Source organism: Cavia porcellus, unplaced genomic scaffold (assembly GCF_034190915.1).
Source record: "Cavia porcellus strain 051 isolate PalLab524CR breed Dunkin Hartley unplaced genomic scaffold, mCavPor4.1 scaffold_19, whole genome shotgun sequence".
Classification (NCBI taxonomy): Eukaryota; Metazoa; Chordata; class Mammalia; order Rodentia; family Caviidae; genus Cavia; species Cavia porcellus.
The window spans coordinates 39,521,521-39,540,773 of record NW_026947502.1 but is presented as its reverse complement, the minus strand read 5'-3'; the positions used below and the strand labels follow the sequence as shown (position 1 = coordinate 39,540,773).

Here is a 19,253-nt window from a genome sequence, read left to right as displayed (position 1 = left end):
CTAGAAAACCCAGAACGGAGTTCATTTTCACTTCCGTTGTGTAGAGTACGTAGCCATATACAAATATTTATTTCCAAAATAAATTAGAATTTATTTTCTCTACTTGAAAATCCGGGTCCTTGGATTACAGACCAGTGACAAATTCCTACTTTTGGCTCAGCGATTTTTCAATACCAATTTAGAATATGTAACTAATTGAAACTAATTCACAAAAGCAAAATCAACTTAGCTTTAGAGATTGACCCATAATATTTCACCCCTGGGTTCTCTGACTCCCAGGGTGTACGCTTCCAGGGGCAAGCTCCTTTCTTGCTTAAAATCCATAGGCATAAATTTACCGGCAGCTTTCAAACTCTTGTCTCATTAAGTCTAATCCTTTTTGGAAGCACACTAAACTGTTTGCTTCGACAATTTCTTTTGGGAATTAGTTCCATAGACTAATTTTCTTTATAATATGCATAAAATATTTTCTTTCATTTATTCTTAATGTCTTGGTTTTAAGTGCTATTGTGTCTTCCCCATGCTATGTAACAACTTAAAATTTTCTGTACCATTCTTTCATCTTATAATAAATTATGGGTATGATAGTAGGGACATCTACATATAAATATTTGCCTTACCTGTAGAGCTTACATTTAATTAGAATATCAAGAAAATCTGAAAATGAAATCATATAAAACTTATTCATACATTGGACAATAAATTTGTAAGTTTATTATTTGAAACAGGGAATTAAATTTATAATTTATTAATCTATGATTTAAGAAATAACATTTATAGTTCAACTCAGCACATAATTTTGGAGGACACACTACATGTTAGGTACCTCATTACCATCACAGGCATGACCACTGACTTCATCAAATCCATGTAACTTAGCTAAATATTATGCATTATGTCTGCATTATCTCATTTATCCCTCACTGTGCCCAATGACATATACATATCTATGATACTCATTTATAAAATGGGCACCCAAAACATAGCTATTTAGTGTTTTACTCAAAGAAAGTGTTTTACTCAAAGTAAGCCAGTAAGTGGTGAAATTCTTCAAATCAATCTTGTCAGATTTTACAAAATTTATGTTCTCACCCATGAGAGTATTACCCATTGGTCTTAAGTTCTCATGTTTAAGCAATGCTATTAGCTAGATGGATATGTGTAAACTAAACTGAACCCCCAGTTACTGTTTGCTGTGTTGCTTTCCTCAGCCCTGTTCATTGATGTCTGCTTCACCGTTCTGTAAGCTAGCAGTGGTCCTGGCCTCAGCACCAGTGTGATCCCAAAGATGGCTGTGCCAGTGTATATGTTAAGACCTCTTCCAAGGATGGAATATTTAATCTATAGGGCAATTTGTCCACCAAATGGAATTGGATGGAGGGACTTTGAAACCACCCAGACATGGACTGGCTTTCATCTTCCTCTAAGAGTAAATTCTTAAGTTTTTAAGGAGGAAAGAATTCCAGGGAGCAACAGCTAACTCATATAGAAGAAATTATATAATAATATAATAAGGATCTCTTAAAATATATCAATTTTAAAAAACCCTCTGCATTCAGATAAATACATAATCTTTATTAAGAAGACATAATAATTGAAAGTGACATTATGATGGTGGCTTAACTTTGACTCTCCTCAAGTTAAGAGGACAAGGAAGGTATGAGGTAGATTTTAACAGATTGTGTAACTATTTGCATGTTTTATGGTGAGTGCATCATCATGCCTAAGAAATGCTTTAATCTGTAAGCTGGAATCTTCACTGCTTGAGTAGAATGGGAAAGTTCATGAAACTGCCTGCATACATTTTAAATTGCCAGAACAAATCTAAATATTTTCCTGATGGGGGATGCATAGGTTAATCTGCAGAAACTGATATTTATCTCTGCATTATATAAACCTAAGACTGTGTCATTATGAATTGCCTGAATGATTACCAAGTTTAAAATTTGCATTGTGGGGCTGGGGATTTACCTCAGCGGCATAAGTGCCTGCCTTGCAAAGCAGGCAGTCGTGAGTTTGATCCCTGGTACCGATAAAAAGGAAAAAGACAAAAAAAAATTGCATTGTGATTAAAAAATGAAACATAGAGGTGTTTGTCAGAAAATTATCCAGATCTCCTTGAACTTACAATTCCAAAAGAGATTTCTTCTGAGAGAACCACCTGGGGAAAGCATGGCTAACTAAGCATAATAAAAGTCTTCCTTCCTATGTTTATAACAGTGGCTGATGTAGTCTTCAGAAAATTAGATAAATCGAAAGTGTTTTTTTCCTTCTTCTTTTTGAATCAGGATCTCACTGTGTAGTACAGGCTGGCTTTGAACTCACTAGATAGCCCAGGAGATCAAATATTGTTTGTTAAAGAACTTAAATGTTTCCAACTTTATTTTTTTCTTAAATAAGATTTTTATGCTTTAATTTTGTAACTTGAGCAACTACTTCTAAGATAACAATGTGTAATATATTAACTAGTTTTGTTTTTTACTGTTATTTTTTGAAATGCTGTGTTATTTCTACCCTATTTTCTATTTTGCTTTTTAGCAATAAAAAAGTATAAAAAGATCAATATGCAGCTTCAGAGTAGTTGTAGATACTCATTCTTGTTATAATGTTTTCCATTAATCTAAAATTGAAAAATCTATTTGAAAGAAAAGATAGACAAGAGAAAATTTTAAAAATGAATAGGCCATCTGATGAAAATAAATATTGAAACCTTGAATCTACATCAGTGAAAATTATCTTTGGAAAATTCTTTTAGATTAAAATTCATGAGATTTTGGAGCTGAGAGGACTTTGGAGATTGTTCCAAATGCTTATTTTTACAAATTGAAGATTGAGAGAAATTATGACTTGCATATGATAGAGTTTTACAAACTGCTTCTAGAAATTTCTCTTACATCTTTCTTTATATTCTTTCAATATAAATACAATCATCTTTAAAATTAAGAAAGGAAAGCCTTTGTGTTTAACTTTCATTCATAGAGACATTAGTAGTAAAAATTTAGGGTAGCTTTAAAAATTAGTAATGTTGCAGCATATGTGCTGTTTGCGATTGTGTTTAAGAGCATGGTTTTATTAGATGAGAAACATAATTGACCTGGTGTGGATGGGAGTATCTACCCACATAGTTTGTGGGTATTCTGGATCAGATCTAATAGTTCTGATATCAGAGACCCTCTTGGTGTCTATCAGATTGCCTTTGATATCTTCTGAAAATTAGCCAATATAAACTAATAAAAAATTAAATAATTCATAATGTTGATCATTCAACAGAAAATTGAAAAAGCAACTTGATTCTCTAAAGGCAGAGAAAGAGCAGTAACTCAGTTCTCATCTTTACGAGTGAGGAAAGGTCCCCTTCATCCTCGAGGACAGCCTGCCAGTCTGACAACCAAAACTGCTGATCAGTTTTCAGTTTAGACTCCGAGGAAAAACTGTTGATCCCCAGTGCTTCTGTGATGTGAGCCTTCTCCTCTCCTGTACTCCTTGCTGTCATTAACCGACTTGCTTTCCCTAAACATCTAAATTTATAGTTTTCTGTTCTTTTCTCTAAATCTAGGTAGGAGTCAGTGATAGCAATATGAGCAGAGAATGGGGAGAGTGTTACAGAAGGGAAGCCTAAAACAGTGTGATAGTCAGGGATGCATTTGTAAGATTTTATAAAATCTTGCATATTTTATTACAACAAAATAAAATCAAACTTCCCAGCTATCTACATTTCTCCACTAGCTTTTTAGAGCTGCTACCTTGACAGAGTATTAGATGACTTGCACTTCACATGCTTTGGTATCCTGCAAGTATCCCAAACTCCAAATAATTTAGTTCTAAACATTACACACACACACACACACACACACACACACACACACACACACACACTCTTACACTTCTTTTTCTACTTTTCATAATAAGAATTGGATAGACCACAAGATGAAAGTTCTAGTGAAAAACATGAGTTCTCTCTTTCCTTGGAGTATGTCAACAATTATAACCATGGAAAGAAATTTGGTGCAGCTTCGGTCCCTGTCTTACAGTTCTCAACATCCATTTTGTATCCTAACACTTTTGCTTTCCTTAACTCTGTTCTTAGGCAGACATTTGTTTCACAAACATGTTAGTCAATTTCAACTGTTGTTTCATTATACTTCTTAATGTATTTGGTGGATAAATTTCCTTTTGGCTTTTTTAGTGATAAAGTCATGTGTCTTCCTGTAGAGAAATGCATTCAGAAATGTTTTCATTTTGAAATTAAACATCTGAAAAAGTCACAGAGAGGCAGTAATGACTTAGGTGGCTTCAACTAAAATTTTGCTTCTTGTTTTGAAAGTAGAAATTTCAGAATCTTCAAAAGTAAGACAAGGACATGCTGCTTGTGAATAATACTTGTGTTTCTCAGAATGTGCGATATAAATTCAAACAAAAAACAGGAAAAATGGTAAAACAAAAGAGAAGGCAGTAAGCTATATTGTTCAAGTAGCCAAACAAAAAGAAAAGAGGTGTCATTTAATTAGGTTTCAGTTCCCTCCTTGTGACCAACAGATTATGAAGCAAGTGATTAAGGGCAAATATAAAAAACTACTCGACATGTGTTAGCAAATCTAGAAAAATTGGATAAGCCAGAGGAAATGCCTCCCTGGACATCAGTCTGCAGAGGAAATCTGCTTTACAGCAGACACAGTTTGATTGTCACTTGTCACGCACTGATTGGGTTTTGATGTGATTCTGCAAACAATTGCTTTATTATGGTCTCTGTGCATCACGCCTCTTCCGTAATGTTAGTCTGTATTTCCAGCTGCTCCTTTGCACTGGCATCACTGCCTTAGCTCCATCTCAGCTCATCAGGCATTAAAGTCTTGTGAGAAACATTCAACCTAGGTGCTCAAATGCACAGTTCACAGTAAGGTTTTGTTCCTATGAGAATCTACTGCCACAGCTACTGACAGGAGGCAGAGCCCAGCTGGTAATCAGGAGCATGTGGAATGCTAAAAATGCACGTGCAGCAGAGTGTGGCAGCCTCCCATTCCCTCAGGGCTGTGTAGCCCACTTCCAGACAGGGCATGGGTGGTATTGGTTTGTGGTCCTGAGGCTTAGAGACCTCTACACTAAGGGTTTCATTTAAATCAGACATGTGATTTTTCTGGTCAGTCTGCATGGGTGAAGTTTTGCTTTCCAATTTAAATATTGGTTCTGTGATGTGTTTAGTCAGTGACGGTTCATTGAACTGTACAATTGAGGGTTTTGTTCTATGTAAGACACTTAACAAAAAGTTGAAAAATATATGCCTACATTTACAAATGTGATATAGTTATCAGAAAATGTATAGCAATTTAAACAGATTTTTATGTAAGAGAAAAAAAGAGACAAAAAGCAAAAACAAACCAAAAAAGCAAAAGAGACAAACAAACAACAACAAACCCAAAACAATAACAATATAGGCTTTGAAAACAAGATGATAGGAATTTAACAATGGTTGTTATAATGAATATTGTTATTTTCAAAAAGATTGCTTAGATTACCAAGTAAAGGCATGCAAAACTGATCTAGTCATATGAATATTAACTGTTCTTTTCCAAGAGCTAACAAAATTAGTAGTGCAGTCATCTTAGCTATCTTATGTATATATATTCAGATTTATGCCTTTCTCCTTTCCTCCTTTATTTCCTTCTTTCCCTTATCCCAGTCATTTTTCCCCTTTGAGCAGTTTCTTACCTTTCCCCAATATTTACTGTGGGTTGTGGATCTTATTTGCTCTTTCAGTTTCTTATCCTAGGAAGACAACACAGTATTTACACATGTGAGTTTGTATCAAATGAGGAATGGACAAAAAAGATGTGATATTTTTAAACAAGGAAGTGCTACTAGCTACAAAGAAAGGGTTATGCACTGAGTGAGGCGTTTATAGGTAAATGGATGCGACTTGAGAGCATACTTGTAAGTGAAATCAGTTAAACAGAATTTTTTTGAGATGTGGTTTTTGGCACCATTATTTTCTCTTTAGCTTCTTATAATGAATATCTCCACTCACTCTTGAGTTTCTGATGACAAAAAGAGAAAGCTTTTGGCTAGTGCTCAAGGCTTAGAGATGACCATGCCTTTGGCATGAAATGTTTCTTTTACTTCTTGACCAAATATTTCTCATTTCCTGTCTCACAAAAGACCACCAGTGATAGCTTTCATATTTGTTTTCTTATCTACATCACTCAGTCTTTCAGCCTAAGTGGTTATTTTATTGATCTTGCAAGTTTATTTTGTTAAGTATTATTTGTATTTGTCAGGTAGTATTCACATAATATTTAAGGTTTCGCTTATAATAGGGCACAAATTCATGAACACACCACAGGTAAGAAAGTCTAAAACACACAGAGACCAAGCCTCATGGCATTGGAGACTGTAAGACAGAAACCAGCCAGGTCCTCAGCAAGAAGAGTGGAGCTCCTCTCAGAGAAAGGGTTGGGCTGCAGGGAACCCAAGGTGAAACTGTAAAGGTTTGCCGTGTATGATGTAAATGACGGCTGTGTGGACTAAGACACACATCTCTCCCAAAACCCAGCTCTGGTCTTGTTAAAATGGTTCAGGCTCCTCGGTTTGAAAAGCAGTCCTGTACTGGGTCATCTTGGTAGAAATCTCATCTCATAAGGCTCTATATTTTAAGACCTTCTTTGCTTAGTAGGCTTCCTCTGTCTTAATCTAGAAGTAAGTTCAACAGAATGTCTGAGAAGCCTCAAAGTCCTCAATTTTCCTTTATCAGCTAAAAAAATATGGGTCTGATAGTCTGTCATGTGTTCTTACAGAGGATTTTTATGCACATCACCCATAATACCCTTTCATGCATTTAACTATGGAATAGTTGGTTAACTGGTATCTTAAGCATAAGGAAGGTATTCTGAGTTATGTAAGAGACTAAGAATGTTTTAATGGTATTCATGGGGAAATTTACTGTGAAATTTAGAATAGCCTAGGAAAGCATTATTTTTTTCCATCTCAAATAATAAAACAAAGGCTCCTGTTATTCAAAAATTTGATATTGAACCTGTTTTCAAGATTTAGCTACATTTGGATAACAAGGAATGCCTGTACTGGTAAATTGAATTAAATAATACACAAGTATAATACAGCATTATACCAGGGACAGTAAAGTTCATGGCAGGAATTTAAAAATGACTCATTATTAATAAATATAATACTACAGAGAATTAGCCAGATGAAATCTAATTTTATCATTAGCTTAGCTATTGAATTCTTTTTTTCCAACATTTTTCAGTTGATTTTGTGAGGAGAGTTTCTAGAATTATAGTTAAATTATCTGGGAGAAAGACATAATTTTTCCTTTGCCCTTATAACTTTTATATTTCTTACTTCTCCAATTTATCAAGCTACATTAGTCCTTTCTTCCAGATAAAAACCAAACAACCATTATGATCAGAGTAACTGATGTTCTGTTCCTAACTAGACATCCATCTGGTCACATGTTGAAGTTGGATTTCAAGTGAATGGGTGAATACAACGATACAGATCCATACAGATGATTAAGAAAATTGACTGTCAGTTTTATGTATTAAGTAGTACATAAGATATACATGCATATGTATGTTCATGTACACACCTTCCAAATTACATAAAGCCTTAATTGTAAAGATAAAATTTCACAAGTGAAGTGTAAGTAAACAAGAACATTTACTTATTGGAGAAGGGAAGGCCATTCAGCATGAGACATGTAACTAATAAAATGTAAGGATGACTCAAGTAATTTTACTACCTCAAATTAAAACTGTTATGTGATAAAAAATAATCTAGACAATTAAATGACAGAGGACACACTGTGAAAAAGAAGTTCACTGTAAAGTTTCAGCCTATAGTAATTTGGCCTGATTTACAAATATCTCATGCAAGTAGGTAAGATGCAAAATGCTACAGAGAAAATATGTGTGATCCTTCACAGAAAAAACTTAGAATCTCATAATTAAATAAGTGTAAACCAAAATGACAGATAATATTTTAACACATCAGAATGACAACCAAGTAAAGGTTTTGATGTTAAATGTAGGAAAATATATAATGAAACAAGATATCTTTTATATTACAGAAATAAGCTATGATATATGAATGGACTATATATTACAATATTACCTGTCATGGTAAAAATCTAGAATATATTAAATATATGTAAGAGGTAGTATAAAAACACCAATACATACTATAGCTATTAAACAAAATATTTTATGTTTTGCTATGTTAATTATGAGATGCCTTTTGTGAAGATTAAAAAAATGAGTATTTGTTATTCTGTATGTTTGTCCACAATGATTGATTTTTAAAAATATGGTTATCTATGAGGAAATGTATGCAGATGATTGGATATGAGAAAGAGATGAAAATTTCCATTTTGTATCAGAACCCTTTGTATGAATTTTCTTATCATTTACGTGCAATATACATTTTAATGTCAGCAGGAATTTCAGGCGTGATAGTCTGAAGTAAATTTTCTACTTACCTATGTAATATTTTTCAATAAGCAGAATGAAAACATTAAGATTAAAGTAAAAAATCAGCTGCTTGAAATATCCTTCATGAATATTCTGACAAGCATTTCTTCTAATCTGTATTCTAAAGTAATTTTTGTAGATATTTTATTATCAGAATTGTAAATTAAGGCATCTATTGAATATGTTCAGCTTAAAGTGATATTGAACTTGAAGTTGAATTACTTACCCCTCAAAACTTGTTAAAAACATTTATTTATGTACATGAAAGCATCCTACCCCAGCCCAAACCACTGCTCTGTTTTCCTGTCACTTTCACTTAATTAAAAGTACAACCAGGTCCACACGAAACCTCTGATCTAGTCATCCCACTTCAGCATGACCATGGCCACAGGGACTTGGGTGTTCTTAACTCCTTATTCCTACCTCCTTCTGGTGTGGAGAAGAAGGATACATGAAAGGAAAAAGCAAAACCCTTCACTGAACTCAGCACTGCAGACAGTCACCATTTTTTAGGGTAGCTACATCCAGTGTTCCTTAGACCCACGCGTGTCAGTTCTTTGGAGTGCTTTTCGGAACCCTCTCTCATGCTGTTTCCCCTTCCTGTACATATGCTTTTCCTCATGAAAATTTCCTCAGATATGCAAATTATACTTGCTTCTGCTAAGTAGCTATCACTTTCATTTCTCCTTCCGTTACCTCTTTATATTGATTAAGACCGTGGCTTCAGACTGATTAGAGCCAGTTAGCTGATCTCCGCTACGGTGGAGGAAAGTGGGGGCTCTTCCTGGGTCCTGCCCCAGGACCATAGGAACATGGTTATTCAAGTTTTCTTCCCACTATTTCCCCTAAATACACTCCCAAAGCTAAATATCTTCGTAATTGCAAGTCTTTTATCCAAAGTCTTTGAATTTACTCTAGTCTCTAGATTTAAAAATTCTTTAGGATATTACTAAGTTGATAGTGTTAATATCTGATATGTGTTAGTGTTAACATAATGATAGAGAGATAAACTACAAAACAAAACTCTGAAAAAGCATTATTCCATTAAAATGAGCTTGAATTTTGACCTGTAAGGATAGAGAAACTTCTGAAATGATCCTGGCTCTGAGTAACAAGTTTTATCCTTTGACTCCATCTTGGCGACTTCAAAATGGATGAGGAAAGATTAGTTGTCTTGATGCAGCACACTCATGTTAAGGGAGGATTCCTTTTAAATTCTGAAAGCAAGGCCCCGAATGTTAAAGATTGTCAGAAATGCCTTACCAACTAGGAAAGTTGTTGGGTCAAATGTACCTTCTAAGCTGCTTTCTGTCCACTTTAGCTGTATGTGAGTGCTTGGTTAAGTGGTCAGACAGATTGCACTTGAGAGGCTGCACTGTACTTTCATGAAAACACCTATCCCTTTCTCTGTGCAGCAATAAACTCATAGAAGAAAGAGATAGACAGGGACAAGACTTGTGTAGTAGCCAGCAGATAAACTTTGCTGACTCTGGGGGAAAGCCCCAGAACTGAAACAGTGAGCAGAATTGCCCACATTATTCTAATAACTTTTTTTGAACTTATTTTTGTGGAATGAATAAAGCTAGTTATATAAAACATTCAAATAATTTGACTCCACCATAATCTCAAGAAAGATCGATCAATTATATCTAAATATAAAAATAACATAAGATGAATATGTTTGATTTCTCTTGCTGTCATAGCAAATTACTATAAACTTAGTGGCTTAAAATAACGTATCCCTTGATGGGGATGGAAAGAAGTCAATGTTTACATAGAATTTTTGGAAAGAAAATATGATTGATTTGGTAAATGTTTTGATATGAAATAGACACAAATGACAGCTCTATATACCACTTTGATATGCTAACAGAATGGCATTATCATTTAGTTTATCAATAATACTTTAAAATCTTTAATGTAAATTTGGGAAGAGATTGTTATCTTATCTTCATGCGGGGAATGCTGGCTGTGTATGCAAGGGTAAAATTACAGGCAAAGATCTCATCTTAAAGAGGAGATTTGGAAGTCATAAGCCCACCTGGTACTGAAGCCAAAGGTATATATCAGGCTTTTGCAAATTTGACACCATAGAAATTTTGTGTGGAATCATTCTTTGCTGTAAAGGGCTTCCCTGTGTATTGCAGGTTATTGAACAGAATTCCCAAGTCTTGTTTCTAGGTGCATTTAGCACCTTCAGTATTTACGGATGAGACGCCTCTAGCCAGAGTCAAATCTCACTTGGAGGAAGAAAAAGCCCGGACTGAAAACCATTGGACTACTGCAGGAAAAGGCCAGAATGCACAATGGAAATACTTTAGTTCAGGCCACAGAGTGAAGGAAATCCGATCCAGGAGGCAATGGGTTTTGTGTCAAAGGAACCTGGCACAGGCCTATCTGAGACCCCAACGTCAGTAACCTCTGTAACCAAGGCCGATGATGGCTCATGGCCAAAGGTGCATATTTTGATAAAGATGTAGGTGACACAACTAAGGACTGCTGTGAGTGCAGGACAATAAGGGGGTCAGGACTGCTGCAGGTGTGAAAATGGCTGGGGCTGCCAGCTGGACCCAGCAGAGGGACTCAACCTGAGCAGCTGAGCGAAGACATTCAACCCCGTGCACTGTCCTGTGTGTCCTCACTGGACAGCTTTAATCTCAAGTCTGTGATAGTCATAAGATAAATATATCCTGAGGTGTTTCCCCTAGAGGTTTATATATTTATTATTTTTTATACTATGAAAAAGTAAAAAAAAAATATTATAAATTAATAGGAGAATAACAATAGTTATTACATCATGTATTATCTTCAAAATAGTTACTCAGAGTACAAGATATTGGTATAAAAATTTCTCCAAATGATATTTTACCAAACCTTTCTTTCAAATGAACAAGAGAAATTAGTAGCATAACTATGTTGTATTTTGTTTTCTTTTCTTTTTCCCTTCCTTTCTTTCCCCTATCCCCCAGCCTAGTTTATTTTTCCTTTTGAAAAATTTCTTCCTATTTCACAACATCTATTGTAAATTTTGGGCCTTATGTACTCTTTCAGTTTCTCATGCTAGGGAGACAATATGATTTGTACTCATGTAAGTCTCTGATTTATTTCACTTATAAGTGTGGTCTCGAGTTGCATCCACTTACCTACAAAAGTCTCAAGTTTGTCCTGGTTTATGGCTAGTAGTATTCAATTGTATAAAAAGACTGTGTCTTTTTTATCTACTCCTTAGTTGATGAACATTTCGACTGTTTTCAAGATTTAGTTATTACAAATTGTGCTGTTAGAAACACAGGTGCACAAAAATCACTATTATGATATTTTTAATTTTTCCAGGAAGATATCTAGAAGGGGAATATCTGGGTGGAATGAGCCCTCTAATTCTAGTTTTTGAGGAATATTCATATTGATTTTCACAAAGGTTGCATCAGTCTACATTTCTACCAAGAGGGGTTCTTTTTTCCCCACAACCTGTTCGGCATTTGTTATTAGTTGATTTCCTGATAATAGCCATTTTATCTGCAGCGAGGTGGAATCTCAGTGCTGTTTTAATTTGCATCTTTGAAAGACCATTGGTATTGAACATTTTTTCCATATATTTATTTGTTTTTTGTATTTCTTAATCTGGGAAGTGTGTATTCATCTCAGATGTCCATTTTTGGATTGGATCTCAGTCTTGGCATGCTAATTTTTTTGAGTTTTTAAAATATGTTTTCAATAGTAATCCTTTATCTGAGGAATAGCTGGCAAGCATTTTATCCCACGTTGTGGGTTGTCTCTTCACTCTGTTGGTGGTTTGTCTTGCAATGCAAAAGCTTTTCATACTTATCTGTGATGGTATGAACAGCTATTTTGAAGTAAACAAGACATTATAATAGCCAGTGTTGATTTAATATCGTCTTGTTTTGAAGTCCTACCATGCTTTTGTTTTTCTGTTTCCACTGGTTCTACCATGTGGTATCTTATTGGATTTTATTATGTGTCATAGTATAAACAAATTTTTTTACAGACAATGAGATAATATAGTAACCATTGCTCATTTTCTGTTACTTGGTTCGAAATGCCCTGTAATACTTTCATTCTCTTGGATGGTTTTATACTGTCTTGTTTGTTTGGTACTATTGTATGTGAAGATATGCTCAACTATTTCAATGAAAGAGTCCTTAAGGTAGCTACTGTTATGTTAGGTTGTCTTGTGGGGAAATATTGTGTTGCTTAAATTGTTCTGTTCTGATCTGCTTTGTTATGTCCTCTTTTGTCTTAATGTCTTTAAAATTTAAAAAAATTTAAAAAAATTTTAAAAAGCTTTTCAGTAGGGCAGTTGTTGATTTTTGTGCTAGTTCCTGTGTAATCCAGGTTTTATTCATAAAGTCTTTGCCTACACCAATGTCTTCAAGAGTTTTACCTACACTGTCTTCCAGCAGATTTAATGTTCCTGTTTTAATGTTAAGATTTCTGATTCATTCTGAGTTTAGCTCAGTACATTGTGAAAGATATGGGTATAGTTTTAATTTTTTGCTTGTGTAGAATCGATTTTTCCAGCACCATTTATTAAAGAAGCTATCTTCCTTCCAATGAATGTATTTGGCACTTTGTCAAAGATAAGGTAGTTTAGTGTACCTGGTATTGTTTCTTTATCATCTAATCTGTTCCATTGATCTTCTGGTCTGTTTTTTTGCCATGTATTTGTTGAATCTTACTTTAAATCTTTCATTTTGAGTTAATATTTATAATTAGTGAGAGATAGAGGTTTAAACTCGTTCTTTTGCATGTGAAAAAAGTTTTCTTAGTGCTATTTATTAAAGATACTATCTTTTCATCATTATCCTTAGCTTTTCTGTAGAAAACTAGATGATAATAAATATATCATGTTATTTTGAGCCTTGGTTTCAGTGTCTGTTTTCATGTCAGTACCATAATATTAGCTATATAGTATATTTGTACTTTTTGTCCGTAGTAGCTTTGTAGAATATTTTAAGTCAGTAAATATGATGTATCACATTGTCCCTCATAAATACATATGATTAGTATGTGGCAGTCAAATAATTAAAGTTCATTAATAGTACAGATAGCATAACCGAGGCAAACAGCTAGGCTGAAATTTATTGGAATGGAAAAGCATGATCTGTTACATCGCTGTTTATTGGATTTACAAACGTAGAGCCATTCTGAAAGTGTACTGGGCAATATTTCTTTTTCATAGAAGAGAAATAGGAACATAGAGTAAGAGTAATAAGGAGAGTAATTAATTCAAGAAAGAAATCCTAACCTGTGTCAAAACTTGTAAAAATAATTTATGTTAAGTTCTGTTTCTACTTTAACAAACTAATACAAACTTGATGACATAAAATAACAAATTTAACATCCACCAACTGATGAATGGATAGAGAAAACAGAAACTGACACACAATGGGATACTACTTGGGTATAAAAAGAACAAAATCCTGTTTTTTGTTACAACTTGGAAGTCATTATGCTAAGTGCAAAAGCCAGCGCCAAAAGACAAATACAGCATGGTCTCACTCATATTTGGATTTTGGAAATTTTCATGTCATGGAAGTTGAGGAAAGAATGGTAGTTATCGGAGCTTAGGAATCATGGGAAGAGGGTGCAAAATTGTTGATCTGTGAGGACTAGTTTACCATTAGAGAGGAGTAAGGAATTGTGGTATGGTATTCACAGTTGGCTGATTAGAGATAACGGCAGTCACTGTATATGTCAAAAGACCAGAGGCAAAGAGTATGACTGTTTTCACCACAAGTAATGATAAACGTTGAGGATATATGTTGGGTTTAAATGTTATACAAGGCATCAGTATTAAAAATTATATGATATTCCAGCATATGTACAATTTTATGTTTTTATATATTACAAAATATATTTAATTTAAAATGATGTGAACTTCTTTCTTATAGTTCTGAAGATCAGAATTTGAATAAAGTCCTCACTGAGCTAAAACCCAGCTATCAGGTTAGTAGGTCTGTCTTTCTCTAAAGGCTCAAAGGAAGGCTGTACCCCATATTTTATATTCTAGGACCTGCCCATATTCCTTGGCTTGTGGCTCCATCAATACAGCTCCCATGTCAACAATATCATACCAGTCAGATACTTTTTCTGTTGTCAAATATCACATCTGGTTTTTTATCACAGCTATGAAATACTCTCCAATTTTAAGGCTCAACTTCACCTGGAGATCCATCTTTTCTTGATCTCAATATCCTTAACTTGATCACATCTACAGTGTTTCTCTCACATTGTGCAAAACACAATGTAATTTTTAAATTTGGGTCATGGACATTTGGGTAATTACTAAGTAGTGACCATAATGAATAAATGAAATAATTTTTATTTTAAAACAGGAAAAGCAAGTTTGATATTGTTGAGGTCATTTTGTAGAGGAATGATAGAATCAAGAAGACAGATTCCAATGGATTAACATGCACATAGGAAATGAATCTGAAGACCCAGCCAGTATAAAAGTGTACAGAAAAATATACGCAAAAAATATGTAAATGTCACAAAGTTTTGTGAATTTTTAACATTTTGCTGTATATGTTGCAGGTCCTATTTTACAGAGATCACTGCCTTGATTTTTGTCTTTCTCTTTTCTATGCAAAGCTTGATATTTTTACCATATACCATATTTTGTGATTTTTCTATGTGTAGGATACACGTTTGAAATTTATATCTTGATAGATATACTGTCAATTTGTAGTTACTACAGAGTATAATATAGATAATAAAATCACCATAGCTCCATTTATTCATCCAGTCTCCTATTAATCACAAAGCTGCTACTGATTTTTTAAAATTTTGATCAGTGTCATCACAGGTTTTCTATTTTAAAGGTTTGAATGGTTCTATTCTGTTGATTTTCTCTCACATAGTTTACCTAATACTTTATTTCAGCTCCTGATCTTTTCTTATCTTCCAGTCTCTTTTATTTTCTTTGCCCTTGAATTACTTAAAAGGCTTTCTTTGCTCATTATTCTATTCAATATTTTATTCTAGTGTAAATATATTAGATATCATTACATTCTTCTCTATGGCACAACTTTACTATTGTATTTACTCTTTGTTTTAAAATATTTTTGAATTTTGACAGGCATAGTGGCAGGTGCCTATAATCTCAATTTTTGGAGAGACTGCGGCAGGATGATTGCCATGAATTTAAGGCCAGCCTGGGCCTTAAATGAGATCAAGTCCAGCCTGAATTATACAGTGATATTCTTCTTAAAGATTTTTTGTTTCTAATTTTGATTAAGATTTCTGTATGTGTCCCTAGCTAATTAACTTATGCCTCTCAATTTTCAAGTACATATGTTTCTTTTACTTTATTGATAGTGATTTCCAAATTAATGGAATAAAAATGATTTAATATTGAGAATTTTTATATTTATTTTTTCATATTTTAAGATGTTTTATCTGAAGAGGAAAAAAGAGTGATAGGCTCGTATCATTAAGGAGAACATATTTTAAATATTTGTGTGTTTCACAAGTGAGGCAAACCTGAAGAAAAAATAGGGGCAGAAGTGTGTGAAAGAAAAAATGCACAGTGTGGGTTTTCTGAGGCATGGGGAGATGTTTAGTGTTCCAAATTTTAGTGAGTTATCTGTTTTAGAAAAAATAGAGAATCTTTTATTATGCTGAAGAGAATGAAGAAGGATGCTTGTAAATAAGGAACCTTTGGCAGCCGGGTGTTTGAGAATTCATAAAATTCATGAGCATATCCATATACACGGTAAAACATATCTGTTAGAGACTGATAGGGAGACTGAGAATAGCAATAAGTACATGAACTGTTCACTTGATAGTAGGCAGGAATAAAAACTAGAAAACTGTTTTAAAAAATTGCTGCACAGTGGTCTTACGGAGCTAGAAAATCCTCTATCGACTGATCTCTCTGAGAGCCCGGAATACATGATGAGGGACTTTCCACAGGCTTTCGTGAAAACGGTGCTTAACCTTCCTTTTGATCCTTTCAGAAGTGCATATTCTATTATTTCCAGTTCTAGGTCCCTGGCAGCAGAACCTTAGCTTCCCACCTCATGCCTGGCATCATTTTATATCTTTTATTTGAAGGGGAGCAGTAAATAGTGAGCCATAATTAAATACTATGTAGATGTGCTCAAGGTGTTCCATTTCTAATGTCTAAATTAGGATTAAAGTTGTGCATTTAGCATGCATGTTACACAGATCTCAGCTTCAAAACTAAACTCTGTTTCCCTTTTAAAATCGTTTGTCTCAGTGTTGCCTTAAATGTCATATCCATTTTGCATTCACACAACTTCTTAGACCAAAGCACTGCTTAAATTTGTGAGTTTCAAAATTCTTTTTCTGATTTTGTCTTGTTATATAAATACACACATGCTGCTGATTGAAACAGCATCCATGCATAAAAACATGATATGAAATCAATAACTTCTGATCTTCAGCCTGAGATTCTTGGAAACTATAAATATGTCTAAATAATCAAGCTGTAAAATATATTTTATTTCAGGAGGTCTCAAGTGGTTTCTGTTTTGTCACTACTGATGATTTTCTCTTATTGCTTCCAAAGTTGTTGATTAAGAAAATATGCTATAAATTTGTGATGTTTGAAAACTCTTCTGAAAATAAGGGTACTGACAGCTCAAGATTGGAATTTTCCTGGAACTAAGGAGTTCCCAAAGTGAGAGGTTTTCAGTCCTTAAAATTAGGACAAATCCGAAAAAATTGGAAGAGTTTGTTATTATATCTGAAAGTTGAATGAGATCCAAAGTTGGTTTACCTTGTTACTAGGTAGAATCTGTGTATCAGTTTGTCACTGTTTTATTTTTTTGCTTACTTACATTAATAAATGTGGTAGTTTCCTCAATATATTTACAAGTTTAACATCAAAAGTCATACGTGTTGCTTAAATGAGGAATACACAAAAAATTAGAAGAAGCTCAGAGAAATAGGATTTACCCTATAAAACTCTCTTTTTATGAACATTGGCATTTCAAAATGCCTGAAAACAATTTGAAGTTGTGGGTCATGTAACCTCATGCTTTATATCCAAATCAAATGTCAAGAATCTTTACAAGGTTGTTAGACACAATAAAAACGGACAAGAGATGGTTGGGAGAGTTCGGCATACAGGATATTATCTAACATAAGCAAGTAGACATCAAAAGTCAAACTTTCTCCCTTTGAAGTTTCTTCACATAATTACACATTTTACTTTTCTTCCTTTAGATATTAATAATATTTTAATTTAGAATTTAGCACAACTGGGAGCGAAGATAATTATTTTAGTGATAAGGACCCAAGGGCACAGTTGAATGCATTAAAATTGTTTTAGCTACTTTTTGTTTGTTTATTTGTTTTAGTTACTTGGCCTAATGAGCCAAATTTGATGTCACAGGAGAGGTGAGTGTACAAATTTTGACAAAACGGAAAGGAAGAAATGACAGGAACAAGTGACAAAGTAGATATTTTACAAAAAGTAAATGGTCAGATTCCTTCATTGGGGGAACACATTGTTGAAAAGTTAAAGCATTGGACAGACAGCACATTTATGAATAAAAATACAATCTGTTTGATTACTTTGGTCCTAGGAAATTGGAAAAAAGATATGTAGAACTTAGATTCTCTTTTATCCAGAGATACTGTCATCTAAGAAGGAGAAATTTTGTAGCCTTGGAAAATAGATTTCATTGTGCCTCAGAATACACATGTACAAATAAAACTGAAGTTATATCTATATTTTCTTCTTCATAATTAAACTAAAACGTTGTTGCTTCTCTTCAAAAGAATGGGAGGATGTTAACACCACATTTTCATGGATATATAATCTAAGTAAACATCTAAGTAAGACATCTCAGGGAGAATTCTGACTTCTAGAATGTCTCTAGCAAAACCACTCTTCATTGATGTTGGAGGAGGACAGAAGGCAAGGAGATCAATAGCTAAGCAGGAGCACAGGGCCATGCAATGGGCCTGAGGCAGCTTGACAGGGATGGGCTCCTGGACAAGGCCGTCAGGGCCCCCAGGAGCCAGCTGTGCTGCTGAGCGTGAGAGAGGAGAGAAGGCAAGCAGCTGCCGGGGACGCTCACCGCCTGCCCTGCCTTCTCACGTGCTGCACAGCAAAGGAGGGGCAGCTCTGAGAGCTGGCAGCACTGGCCTTGTGATAAGCCTTCCCTGGGCTGCGGCTTGACCCATAAAGCTAATGAGGTTGGATGGAAAATTTAAATTCTTTTTGTAATAGTTTTCTGTGGGGTCAAGGACTCAGTAGATTGTTCTTTCCTTTATTCAACATTTACACCTCCTCAGGGCCTACCATGGTGGCATGTTGGTTTATGTAAAAACTGAAGACAGAGGAATTTGAGATTTAATTCTGTTTTGTCTGTTTGGAATATAGCAGAATTTGTTATTTCTGATAATAAAGACTAAGGATATTAGAATCTTGTTCTTTTCACATCAATTGTCTTTAACATTCTCATGGTAGTAAAGATTGGAATAATAAAGTATTTGTTAACTCAAATTAAGAATGTTGTGGCAAGTATTCTTTTACTGTTCATTATTTAAAAAGGATTATTCTATCCACGAAACTTGGGAACCTCACAAAGGTAAGCTGTTTGTCTAAGTCTAGAGAGTACTTCTGAAACTTTCTCGAAAGCCCTATACTTCTTCCTTTTTTTATATTGATTTGTTTATAGTGCTGCCAAATACATTGATTTATCCTCTCACCTACTGTCAAACCAGCCTAGTTCTGATGTTGAACATGAGCCACTTCAGGTGATCTATCATAAA

General features: G+C 34.3%; 1 pseudogene; it reads right to left on the bottom strand.

The window, feature by feature from the left end:
* LOC100714962 (mitochondrial pyruvate carrier 2-like) overlaps positions 1-3,493 on the bottom strand; it is a 31,508-nt pseudogene extending 28,015 nt beyond the window's left edge.
* Between the last annotated feature and the right edge of the window lie 15,760 nt (positions 3,494-19,253).